At 41.2% G+C, this 13,061-nt stretch overlaps 1 protein-coding gene across 1 annotated transcript in view; it reads left to right on the plus strand.

The window, feature by feature from the left end:
• LOC124623171 (sodium channel protein para) overlaps positions 1-13,061 on the plus strand; it is an 876,466-nt gene that overhangs the window by 582,635 nt on the left and 280,770 nt on the right. The gene's annotated exons all lie outside the window — the stretch shown is intronic.

Genomic DNA, 13,061 nt, shown 5'->3' on the forward strand with positions numbered 1-13,061 from the left:
AACGATTTATTGGATGTCCCTTGCAGAAATATCAAACCATGCTGCATCTATAGCTGTCCATAGTTAATGAAATTGTTGCCAGTGCAGAATTTTGTGTACAAACTGACTATATAATTATATCCCATAAACATCCGATTGGATTCATACCAGGTGATCTGGGTGATCAAGTCATTCACTCAAAATGTTCAGAATGTTCTTCAAACCAGTTGTGAAAAAGTCCATGAATGGCTGCAAATGGTCTCTGAGTTGCTGAATATAACTATTTCCAGTCAATGATCAGTCCATTTGGACCAGAGTACCCAGTCCATTCCATGCAAACATAGCCCATACCATTATGGAGCCACCAGCTTGCAAAGTGCATTGTTGACAACTTGGGTCCATGGCTCCATTGAGTCAGCACCACAATCGAATCCTAACATCTTCTCTTATTAACTGAAATCAGGACTTATCTGACCAGGCCATTGTTTCCCAGTAATATAGGGTCCAGTCACAAGTCCAGGAAAGGTGCTGCAGGTGATGTCATAGTATTGGCAAAGGATCTTGTGTTGGTTGTCTGTTGCCATAGCCCATTAACCCCAAATTTCACTGCACTGTCCTAATGGATACTTTTGTTGTGCATCCCACATTCATTTCTGCTGTTATTCCACTTACTGTTGCTTGTCTGTCTGCACTGACAACTCTGTGTGAATGCTGCTGCTCTTGGTCATTAAGTGAAGACTGTTAGGCACTGCATTGTCTGTGGTGAGAAGTAATGCCTGAGATTTGATGTGTAGTGTGCTGCGACAGATACACCACCTCAATTTTCGATTAGCCTAGCCTTTCAATATACATTAAAATTATCCCCAATAATGATAATAATAATAATAATATGAGAAGGAAAGTTGCTACTCACCATATAGCGGAGATGCTGAGTCGCAGATAGGCACAGCAAAAAGAGTTTCACACAAAGCTTTTGACCAGTGGCCTTTGTCAACAATAGACACACACACACACACACACACACACACACACACACACACACACACACACACTACAGTCTCAGGCAACTGAAACCACACTGCGAACAGCAGCACCAGTGCATGATGGGAGTGACGATGCTGCAGGTTGGGCAGAGGGAAAGGGAGAGGTGTTGGTGGTGGTGGGGAAGTAGTGGAAAAGGAGAGAAATAAAGAGAATAAAATAAAATAAAATAAAAAGACTGGGTGTGGTTGTGGAATGACGGCTGTGTAGGCTGGAATGGGAGAAGAGAAGGGGCTGGATGGGTGAGGACAGCAACTAATGAAGGTTGAGGCCAGGAGGGTTATGGGAACATAAGATGTATTGCAGGGAAAGTTCCCACCTGTGGAGTTCTGATAAGCTGGTGTTGGTGGGAAGGATCCGTATGGCACAGGCCGTGAAGCAGTCATTGAAAATAAGGATCTCCCGTGCCTTATCTTTCCAGTCTCCCACCACCTTCCAAAGTCCCACTGTCCAGCCATAGAGGAGCATTCCCCTTGTAACTCAGTATCTATCACCCAGGACTGGAACAACTGAATTACATTCTCTGCCAGGGTTTTGATTACCTCTCATCTTTCCCTGAAATGAGAAATGTCCTGCCCACTATCCTTTCCACACCTCCCACAGTGGAACTCCACTGTCCACCAAACCTACACAATATATTCATCCATCGTTACACAACCTCTGCTCCCAATCCCTTACCTCATGGCTCATGCCCCTGTTATCGACCTAGATGCAAGACCTGTCCCATACATCCTCTCACCACCGCCTTCTCCAGTCCGGTCACTAACACCACCTATCCCATCAAATGCAGGGCTACCTATGAAACCAGTCATGTTGTCTACAAGCTAAGCTGCAACCACTGTGCTGCATTCTTTGTAGGTATCACAACCAACAAGCTGTGTGTCCACATGAATGGCCACTGACAAACTATGGCAAAGAAACAAGTGGACCACCCTGTTGCTGTACCTGCTGCCAAACATGATATCTCCTTCATTTCAATGACTGCTCCACAGCCTGTGCCATATGTATCCTTCCCACCAACGCCACCTTTCCTGAATTGCACAGGTGGGAACTTTCCCTGCAATACATCTTACATTCCCGTAACCCTCCTGACCTCAACCTTCGTTAGTCGCTGTCCTCACACACCCAGCCCCTTCCCTGCTCCCATTCCAGCACTACACAGCTGTCATTCCACCACCATACCCAGTCTTTCTATTTTATTTTTCCTCTCTTTTTCTCTCTTTTTCTGCTACTTCCCCCTGCCCCACTTCCCACTTCTCCCGTGCCCACCGCCTAACCTGCAGCATTTCACTGTCCGCCATCCCCATCATACTGTCTGTTCCCCTCCCTGCCCCAGCCTCCTCCTAACTCCCATCCAGTCACCACTCCCATCATGCACTGGTGCTGAGACATCAGTCGTGTGTGTGAGTTGCATTTGCGTGAGTGTGTGTGTGTGCGTATATGTGTCTATTGTTGAGAAAGGCCATTGAACAAAAGCTTTAAGTGTGAAACTCTTTTTGTTGTGCTTATGTGCGACTCAGCATCTCCACTATATGGTGAGTAGCAACTTTCCTTCTCATATTATTGTTACTTTCCATCCTGGATTTTCCATGATTTGATTTATACCTTATGTGCACCTTATGTCATCTGTATATGTGCTATCGCTATCCCATGTCTTTTCTTTATTTGTCCAAGAATCACTTTATTCCATTGTTTGTACATGTGATATAGGGCACTGGTAAACCTAGTTAATTTACTATACAGTTGTCATTTTGACGACATTGTTGACATAATCAAAATGCATAATAATGTAGGTTGGTGTGCTACATTGCTTCTGCATGTGATAATAGCAGTTATTAAGTGAGGTTACATGATAAGCAGAGTGCAAACTATGTTATGAATTGACAATTAGTAAAATTTGGTAAATGAGGTTTACTTATTACAATGTTCCATAATCCAGACAAAGAATAGAAGCAGTGGTCAAGCAAGAACTGTTTTAACTTTTTTGATGCATTTAATGTTGGTATCGCAAATGGTTGTCTAACATAGCTCCAGTGTGATACACTCGTCTTTTGCGTAAATTTGTATTTACTGTGTTCATTGTAGGTTCATCTTGTGCCTAATTTGTATTTACTTTGTTCATGTGTAGTTTCATCTTGTGCCTAGTTTCATATGTGTGTATATCATAGTTGTGTCTGAAGACATTTTCCCTTTTTAAGATGCTCCCTTTTGTGAAATTTAGTATTTTGTATACATACAAGCAAGGCAGCGGCAATATTTTGAGAGTTTTAAAAAGGGGTCTACAGGAATCCTTGCAGTTAGCTTTTTTATCACCCTGATCATCTTTTTCTGTATTTTTAATGTTTTTGTAGAATTTGTGGAATTCCCGCAAAAAAATTATTCCGTACATAAGTAGCGACTGTATACTACAATCGTACATTGTCAACACTGCTGAGCAGCTTGTATTATGATCAAGGATCCGAACAGCATATGCTAGTGAATTCAGTCTCTTATTTAAATTGTTGAGGTGCACCTCCCACTTCAATTCTGCCTGAACATGAATGACTAGAAATTTTGTATGACTGACTTTCGACACATTTTTTTCCTTCGATAGTAAAAACAGGGTTTGCAGGATGGAGGTCTTGTGTGGTGTGAAAGTTAACTACCGCAGTTTTTTCAGAATTTATGATGAGCCTATTGGTCCTGAACAAGTGCATTAAGGTATGCATAACTGATATTGCAGCCTTCTGCAGATTTTTCCTCACTCTGTGATTTAATTAAAATATTAGTGTCATCTGCAAAGAGTACAGTGGTTCCATCATGTATTTTACTAGCCAAGTCATTTATATACAGTAGAAATAGGACAGGTCCCAGAACTGACCCTCATCACTGTAAAAAGTTGAATTTTTTTGTGTTTTAGTATTTTTGTGTTTTATTTCTGTAATATGCTGATGATTACTGTGGTATGACTGGAGCCACCTTTCAGACTGGCGTCTGATTCCAAAATTACTGAATTAATGGAAGAGAATGCCGTGATCAATAACATCGAAGAGTTTACTTAGATCCAGAAATATCCCAGATACATGTTGCTTATCATCCACTGCTTTTAATATTTCGTTTAAGAAGGAAAATTTTTCTGCCTGAGTTGATTTTCTAGTTCTGAACCTATGTTGGGAGTCACTTATCAGCCCCTCTTTATTTAAGAAAACTATTAATCTTCTAAAGAACATTTTTTCCACAATTTTTCTGAAGCCTGACAATACTGAAACTGGCCTATAATTAACAATATCACTTTTTGCACCCTCCTTATGCAAAGGTGTTACTTTTGCAGTTTTTAGATTATTTGGAAACACACCACTCTCAAAAGATGAATTTACTATGTCTGTTAGTGGTTTCACAGTAAATGTTGTGCTAACTTTGATAATAGCATTTGGTATCTCATCAACACCCGCTAAATATTTATTAGGAAATGCTTTTAGGATTCTTGACAGTTCCTCATGTGTTGCTGTATACTTGAATATTGTGTTTGGATGAATTTTTTGATCTGAATGACTGTCTGGCTATTTGTTAAGGTGTTTACTTATTAACTGCTGTGCTGTGTTAGAGAAATAATTGTTGAAAGCACTAGCCACATGTTTGGGGTCAGTTAGTTTATGTTTATTCATGATCAGCTGTGTATTACTGTGATTAACTGGCTGGGTGCCCATTTCTTTCCTTATAACCTGCCTGTTTGCTGTAGTACAGGGTATCCACAATGAGACTCCAACATTTGAACTCATAAAACTGAGAGGAAACACAATTTATTGACGAACAAATACAGGGAAACCATACAGCAGCTCATCAAGTTTTCATACACAGGTGGACAGTTCAGTACACTTCAACATGGGTGCCATGGGTAGTGCGAAGAATATCAAGTCTATAATAGATTTTGTGCCATGTGTTGCAGAGCATCTGTTCTGTGACGGAGTTGATGACCATTCTTATGCGCTGTTTCAAGTCTTGCAGGTCCTTTACTGGTGTAGCATATACCCGGTCTTTCGCATAACCCCACAAGAAAAAATCGAGGAGGGTTATGTCGGGCGAACGTGGCGGCCAAGGAATTGGACCTCAATGGCCAAACCATCGTTGCAGGAATATGTCATTTAAAAATTTTCGGACATCAAGGCTCCAGTAGGGTGGTGCACTGTCCTGTTGAAACATCACATTTGGCTGCAGGTCTGTTATCTGTGGCACGGCAAATTGTTCCAACATGTTCAGGTAGATTGCTCCATCCACAGTCGGCTCCTGAAAGAAAAATGGCCCAACAATGCGATTTATCATCAAACCACATCACACATTAACTTTCGGACTGTTGCGTATGTATTCCCTAGGTGCATGTGGATTTTCAGACCCCCAGATGTGCACATTGTGACGATTGACAGCCCCTGACACGTGAAAGGTTGCCTCGTCAGTAAACATCATGGGTGATAAAAATGTCTCATCCACGCTGTGTGATCTAACACAATACGTGCAAATTCTTCTCGCTTTGGTCAATCAACAGGCTTGATTTCTTGCACAACCTGCTCTTTATATGCATACAAACGTAATTGCTGATGAAGCACTTTGTGAACTGTTGAACATTTCATACGAAGTTCTCGTGCTGCCTGTCGCACTGACTTCTGTGGACTTTGTTCGAATGACCACCGCACTTGTTCCACATGATGTTCGCTGATACCAGGCTTACCACCACCATGCCCTTTCACAACATTCCCAGTAGCCAAAAACTGATCACACCACTTCTTTATATTCTTGAACGACTTGTCTCTGCATACCACCAGACCACTTGTGCATGCTCCTTCATATCCTCCATTTTCCTAAAACAATTGATTTCAGCTCCACTAAGGCCACTTGGCGTATCAAATTTGCACACCACAAACTTGTTGAGTTGCTCTGTCTGCCCCTTGAGGATTCACAGGTCCACCATCTGAAATGAGAAAGATATAGGATATTAAGGTGTTGGAGTCTCATTGTCGACACCCTGTATTATTCTTGAAATTACTCAATATGTTGTCATTTACTAGTTTTCTTGCTTTTGAAATAACTTTTGTTAGTATTCTTTTGTATCTTTTGAAACATGTAATGAAGTCAGGATTAGTATTTTGCTTGGAGTACTCATGCAGTAACTTACCAAACGAAAGCGTTGGTATGTTGATAGAGACACAAACAAACACAAACACACACACAAAATTCAAGCTTTTGCAACCCACCGTTGCTTTATCAGGGAAGAGGGACAGAGAGGGAAAGACGAAAGGATGTGGATTTTAAGGGAAAACCCACATCCTTTCCCTCTCCTTCCCTCTTCCCTGATGAAGCAACCGTGGGTTGAGAAAGCTTGAATTTTGCGTGTGTGTTTGTGTTTGTTTGTGTAACTTACCAAACGAAAGCGTTGGTATGTTGATAGACACACAAACAAACACAAACACACAGACCAAAGATGATGTTTGCCTTTACATATGTCTGCTTGTGTCTGTATATGTGCGGATGGATACGTGTGTGTGTGTGCGAGTGTATACCTGTCTCTTTTTCCCCCTAAGGTAAGTCTTTATGCTCCCGGAGTTGGAATGACTCCTTACCCTCTCCCTTAAAATCCACATCCTTTCGTCTTTCACCCTCCTTCCTTCTTTCCTGATGAAGCAACCATGGGTTGTGAAAGCTTGAAATTTGTGTGTGTGTTTGTGTTTGTTACTGTTTCTATCAATGCTTTCGTTTGGTAAGTTATATATAAATGAAAGCGTTGGTATGTTGATAGAGACACAAACACACACACAAAATTCACGTGGAATGTTTCCCTCTATTATATTCATATATTTCCAACTTTCACCCTTTACGAGAGAAAAAAATATTCCACATTCTTTGTACTGAAAATTCTTACAGTGTGTCGTATTCTAATGGGAATTGAGTGTCCTGAAATATTCATTGCAAGAATTTAAGCATTGTGATCAGTGAAACCTGTGTTGACAACTTGTATGTTATAGGCATATTTGCATGTATTTATCAAGATCTGCCAATAATAGATGCAGAAGTTGGTGTTTCTCGAGTTGGTTCAGTTACCATTGTACTGATGTTGAACGATTGTAGTAGATTTATGATGACATCTCTGAGTTTATTGGGTTCTGAGAAATCAATATTAAAGTCACCACATATAATTATATTTTTCTTTGGAGAGTGAATTTCTTCCAAGTGTTCCTCCATGCGATTGTAAAACACTTTTTTTGTTTCCATCTGGTGACCTGTATACACAAATAATAACTGTATTTTGCCTTGGTAGTTCAGCTATAGAGAGTTCTATATCTTTTTCGCAGGACAGTTTATGGTGTTTAGTGACACTATTGAATTCAATTTTTTGTCTAACATATACACAGGTTGCCCCACAACTCAGTATTTTCCTACAAAACATGCTTGCAAGTTTGAACTGAGGAATGTATGTTTGCTCTAACATATCTTGTTTGAGCCAGTGTTCTGTAAAGCATAGTACAAAAATATCATTTAGGTCATTTAAAATTATTTCTATTTCATTCAGTTTATTCGAGAGTTATTGATCATTTTGATGGAATAATTTAAAATTAGGTATGGTGAGTAAATCATTTCTTTCTTGGTCACTTAAGTCACTATTTGAGCTAATGTACTTAGCAGGGAAAAATCCTCATGTTTTCCAGGGATGGCATTCATGGTGTTTGACATATGGCTTGCTGGTTCACCGTATGGGTTCTTCCCTTTCTTCTGTTGAAATGTTCCCAATGTCCACTCTTTTTCTGTCAGCTTTTGTCAGCTCAGTGTACATCTACACCTATATTCTACAAACCACCAAAAAGTGCATGGCAGAGTATATACGCATAGTACCAATTATTACGCTTTTTTCCCATTCCATACACATATGGAGTGCAGGAAGAATGACTGTTTGAATGCCTCTGTGCATATTGCAATTATTCAAATCTTGTCCTCACAATCCCTATGTGAGTGATATGCAGGAGTTGTAGTATATTCCTAGAGTCCTCATTTAAAGCAGGTTCTTGAAACTTGGTTAGTAGACTTCCTCAGGTTAGTTTAAACCTATCTTCAAGAGTCTGCCATTTCAGTTTCTTCAGCATCTTGGTAACAGGGGAAGAATGACAGTTTGAGTGCCAGTGTGCTTCCTGTAATTATTCTAATCTTGTCCTCGTGATCCCTATGCGAGCAATATGTAGGAGCTGTCGTATATTTCTAGAGTCATCGTTTGAAGCTATTCTTGAAACTTTGTTAATAGACTTTCTTGGGACAGTTTACATCTGTCTTCAAGAGTAGTATCTCTGTGACACACTCCTATAGATTAAAAAAAACCTGTGATCAGTTGTGCTGTCTTTCTCTGTAGACATTCAATATCCACTGTTAGTCCTGTTTGGTGTGGGACCCACACACTTGAGCAGTATTCTAGAATGGGTCCCACAAGTAATTTACAAGCAATCTTCTTTGTAGACTGCACTTCCCCGGTATTCTACCAATAAATTGAAGTCTAACACTTGCTTTACCAACAACTGAGCCTATGTGATGATTCCATTTCACATCCGTACAAAGTGTTACATCCAGGTGTTTGTAGGAGTTGGTCAATTCCAACTGTGACTCATTGATATTGTAGTCATAGGATGCTAGGTTTTTTTTGTTGTTTTGTGAAGTGCACAATTTTACATTTTTGTGCATTTGAAGCAAGTTGCCAACTTCGCACCAGTTTGAAATCTTATCAAGATCTGACTGAATATTTACACAGCTTATTCCACATAGTACTTTGTTTTAGATAACTGCATCATCTGAAAAAAATCTGAGATTAAAAGTAATATTGTCCACAAGGTCATTAATATATAACATGAACAGCAAGGCCCCTGAAGTTCCTTCTATATCTTATGATGACCCTCCATCCAAGATAACCTGCTGTGTTCTCCCTACCTAAAAGTCCTCAATACAGTCACAAATTTCTCTTGATATTCCATATGACTGAAATTTTGACAATAAGCCTAGGTATGGTACTGTCTTTTTGGACATCAAGAGATACTGCATCTACCTGCCTGTTTTGCTCCAAAGCGTTCATGTGAGAAAAATGTAAGTTGTGTTTGATATGATCATTGTTTTCAAATCCATGCTGGTTGGCATGGAGGAGGTCATTCTACTCAAGATACCTCATCATGTTTGAGCTCAGAATATGTTCTAAGATTTTACAACAAATTGAAGTCAAGGATTTTGTGGATTACTTTACTACTGTTTTTGTAGACAGGTGTGACGTGGTTTCTTCCAACTTCTGGGCACAGTTTTTTGTTCAAAGGATCTACAGTGGATTATATTTGGAAGGAGAGCTAACTTGCTGCAAATCCACTGTAGAATTTGATAGGGATCCCTTTGGGTCCTGTGGATATGTTGAGTTTTACCAATTTCAGCTATTTCTCGACACTACTGACACTAAACTGATTTCACTCATCTGGGTTTCCCGATGTAAAACTACATTTGAAAACAGAGTTAACCATTCCAGCTTTTGCTGTACTTCCCTCAGTTTCATTTCCTGTCACATTCATTAGGGTTTGGTGCCTTTAATAGCCTTTACATATGACCAGAATTTCTTTGGGTTTTGTGAGAGATAATTTGACAATATTCTGCTACAGTAGTAATTGAATGCTTCATGCATTGCTCTCTTGACAGCCAAACGTGTTTCATTCAGTATGGCTCTATCCATAGCCGTGTGCTATTTTTTACACTTGTTATGCAGTAGTCCATTACAGGGTACATACCTTTTCAGTACATGGTCAAATATTCCTTTAAACTTGAAGCATAGTGCCCTGTGTGGTGCTGAAAGTTTCAAGTTCCTCACTGAGATATGACACTACTGACTTTTTATCTAGTTCACTGAACACATACGTCTTTCTTCTTGTTTTAGTTGGCCTTTGTACTATGGTAATCATTGTGGCCACAGCCATATTACTTATGATCACTGATGCCAGAATCAGTGTGGACATCCTCAAAGAGATCACAACTACTTGTTGCCATTAGATTCAATATATTTCCATCATGAGTAGAGTTCCGAGCTACCTGTTATAGGTAGTTTTCAGAGAAGGCATTTAGTAATGTTTCACTGGATGTCTTGTCACACTCACCACTAACAAAACTGTAAATTTTCCTGATTGATTGTTGGATGATTAAAGTATCCTCCAGTAATTACAGTATGATTGGGTAACTTATGTACAAGTGAACTGAGGTTTTTCCTAAACCGTGATACTGAGTCTTGCCCAAACAATCTCACGTGCAGCTTCAATTACTGTCTTGGCGGATTTGAGTTTCTATTGTACTGCGACAGATACACTACCTCAATTTTCGATTAGCCTATCCTTTCAACATACATTAAAATTATCCCCAATAATGATAATAACAATAATAATAATAATAATATGAGAAGGATAGTTGCTACTCACCATATAGCGGATATGCTGAGTCACAGGTAGGCACAACAAAGAGTCTCACAATTATAGGTTTCGGCCATTGAGGACTTTGTCAACAACAGACACACATATGCACACACTCATGCAAACTCAACTCACACACACGACTGCAGTCTCAGGCAATTGAAACTGCACTGCGAGCAGCAGCACCAGTGCATGATGGGAGTGGTGACTGGGCGGGGGTAAGGAGGAAGCTGGAACAGGGAGGGGGACAGGTAGTATGGTGGGGATGGCGGACAGTGAAATGCTGCAGGTTAGGTGGAGGACAGGGGAGGCATGAGGAGGGGGCGGGGGAAGTAGTGGAAAAGGAGAGAAATAGGGAGAAAAAGAGAAAATAAAAATAAAAAAGTCTGGGTGTGGTGGTAGAATGATGGTTGAGTAGTGCTGGAATGGGAACGGTGTAGTGCTGGAATGGGAACAGGGAATGGGCTGGATGTATGAGAACAGTGACTAATGAAGATTGAGGACAGGAGGGTTATGGGAACATAGGATGTATTGCAGGGAAAGCTCCCACCTGCACAATTCAGAAAAGCTGGTGTTGGTGGCTTCCACAGTTCCTGTCCCTTTACCTCACATTGCCCTGTTATTCACTATTGATGCCACCTCCTTGTACACTAACATTCCTAATGCCCTTGGTCTTACCGCTACTGAACACTGCCCTTCCCAACGCACGATGGATACCAAACCAACAACCTCCTTTCTAGTCACCATGACCAACTATATCCTCACCCACAATTATTTCTCCTTTGAAGACATTACATACAAAAAAATCCGGGGTACAGCTATGGGCATCCACATGGCACCATCCTATACCAACCTATTCATTATCCATCAAGAGGAGCTTCTTCCTAAAACCTAGAATCCTAAACCACTCACCTGGTTTAGATTCATTGATGACACCTTTGCTATCTGGATCAAAGGTGAGGACACACTATCCATTTTCCTCCAGAACCTCAACAACTTCTCCACCATCTGTTTCACCTGGTCGTACTCAATCCAACAAGCCACTTGCTAGGTGTTGACCTCCAGCTCACAGATGGCTGCATCTGTAGCTCCGTCCATATCAAACCTACTAACCACCAGCAATACCTCCACTTCGACAGCTGCCACCCATTCCATGCCAAGAAGTCCCTTCCATACAGCCTACCCACCTGTGGTCATCACATCTGCAGTGACAAACAGTCCCTCTCGAAATACACCGAGAGTCTCACTGAAGCCTTCACTGACCGTCATTGTCTTCCCAACCTTGTACAAAAACAAATCTCCCATGCCTTATCTTTCCGGTCTCCCACCACCTCCCAAAGTCCCACCGTCTGGCCACAGAGGAGCATTCCCCTCGTAACTCAGTACCACCCAGGACTGGAGCTACTGAATTACATTCTCCGCTAGGGTTTCCATTACCTGTCATCTTTCCCTGAAATGAGAAATGTCCTGCACACTACCCTTCTCACCCCTCCTGGAGTAGTATTCTGCCATCCACCAAACCTGCACAATATATTCATCCATACTTACACAACCCCTGCTCCCAATCAATTACCTCTTGGCTCATACCCCTGTAATAGACCTAGATGCAAGACCTGTCCCATTCATCCTCCCACAACCAACTACTCCAGTCCGGTCACTAACATCACCTATCCCAGCAAAGGCAGAGCTCCCTGTGAAACCAGTCATGTGGTTTTCAAGTTAAGTTGCAACCACTGTGCTGCATTCTTTAAAGGCATGACAACCAGCAAGCTGCCTGTCCACATGAATGGCCACCGACAAACGGTGGCCAAGAAACAAGTGGACCACCCTGTTGCTGTACATGCTGCCAAACATGATATCCTTCATTTCAATGACTGCTTTACAGCCTGTGCCATATGGGTCCTTCCCACCAACACCAGCTTTTCTGAATTGTGCAGGCAGCAGCTTTTCCTGCAGTACATCCTATGTTCCGTAACCCTCCTGGCCTCAAACTTCATTAGTCACTGTCCTCATACATCCAGCCCCTTTCCTGTTCCCATTCCAGCACTACACAGCTGTCACACCGCCACACCCAGTCATTATATTTCTCTCCTTTTCCACTACCCCCCCCCCCCCCCCCTGCAGCACTTCACTGTCTGCCACCCCCACCATACTATCCCTCCCCCTCCCCAACCCAGCCTCCTCTTTACCCCACCCACTCGCACTTCCATCAAACACTGATGCTGCTGCTTGTAGTGTGGATTCAGTTGCCTGAGACGGAAGTCGTGTGTGTGAGTTGCGTTTATGTGCGTGTGTGTGCATGTGCATATGTGTGTCTATTGTTGATGAAGGCCTCTATGGCTGAAAGCTATAATTGTGAGCCTTTTTGTTGTTCTTATGTGCGACTCAGCATCTCCACTTAATGGTGAGTAGCAACTTTCCTTCTCGTAATATTATTACATTCCAGCCTGGATTTTCCGTTGTTTGAATAATAATAATAATCTGTATATAGCACGTACCTGATATCAATATGATTCAGGTTTTGTCAGAATTAAAAGCATGATGTTATACTTTAAATCTGAGAGTAAAGAAGATAATATAATGTGGCGATCTTGACAAAAAATT

This window comes from Schistocerca americana, chromosome 7, assembly GCF_021461395.2.
Source record: "Schistocerca americana isolate TAMUIC-IGC-003095 chromosome 7, iqSchAmer2.1, whole genome shotgun sequence".
Taxonomy (NCBI): Eukaryota; Metazoa; Arthropoda; class Insecta; order Orthoptera; family Acrididae; genus Schistocerca; species Schistocerca americana.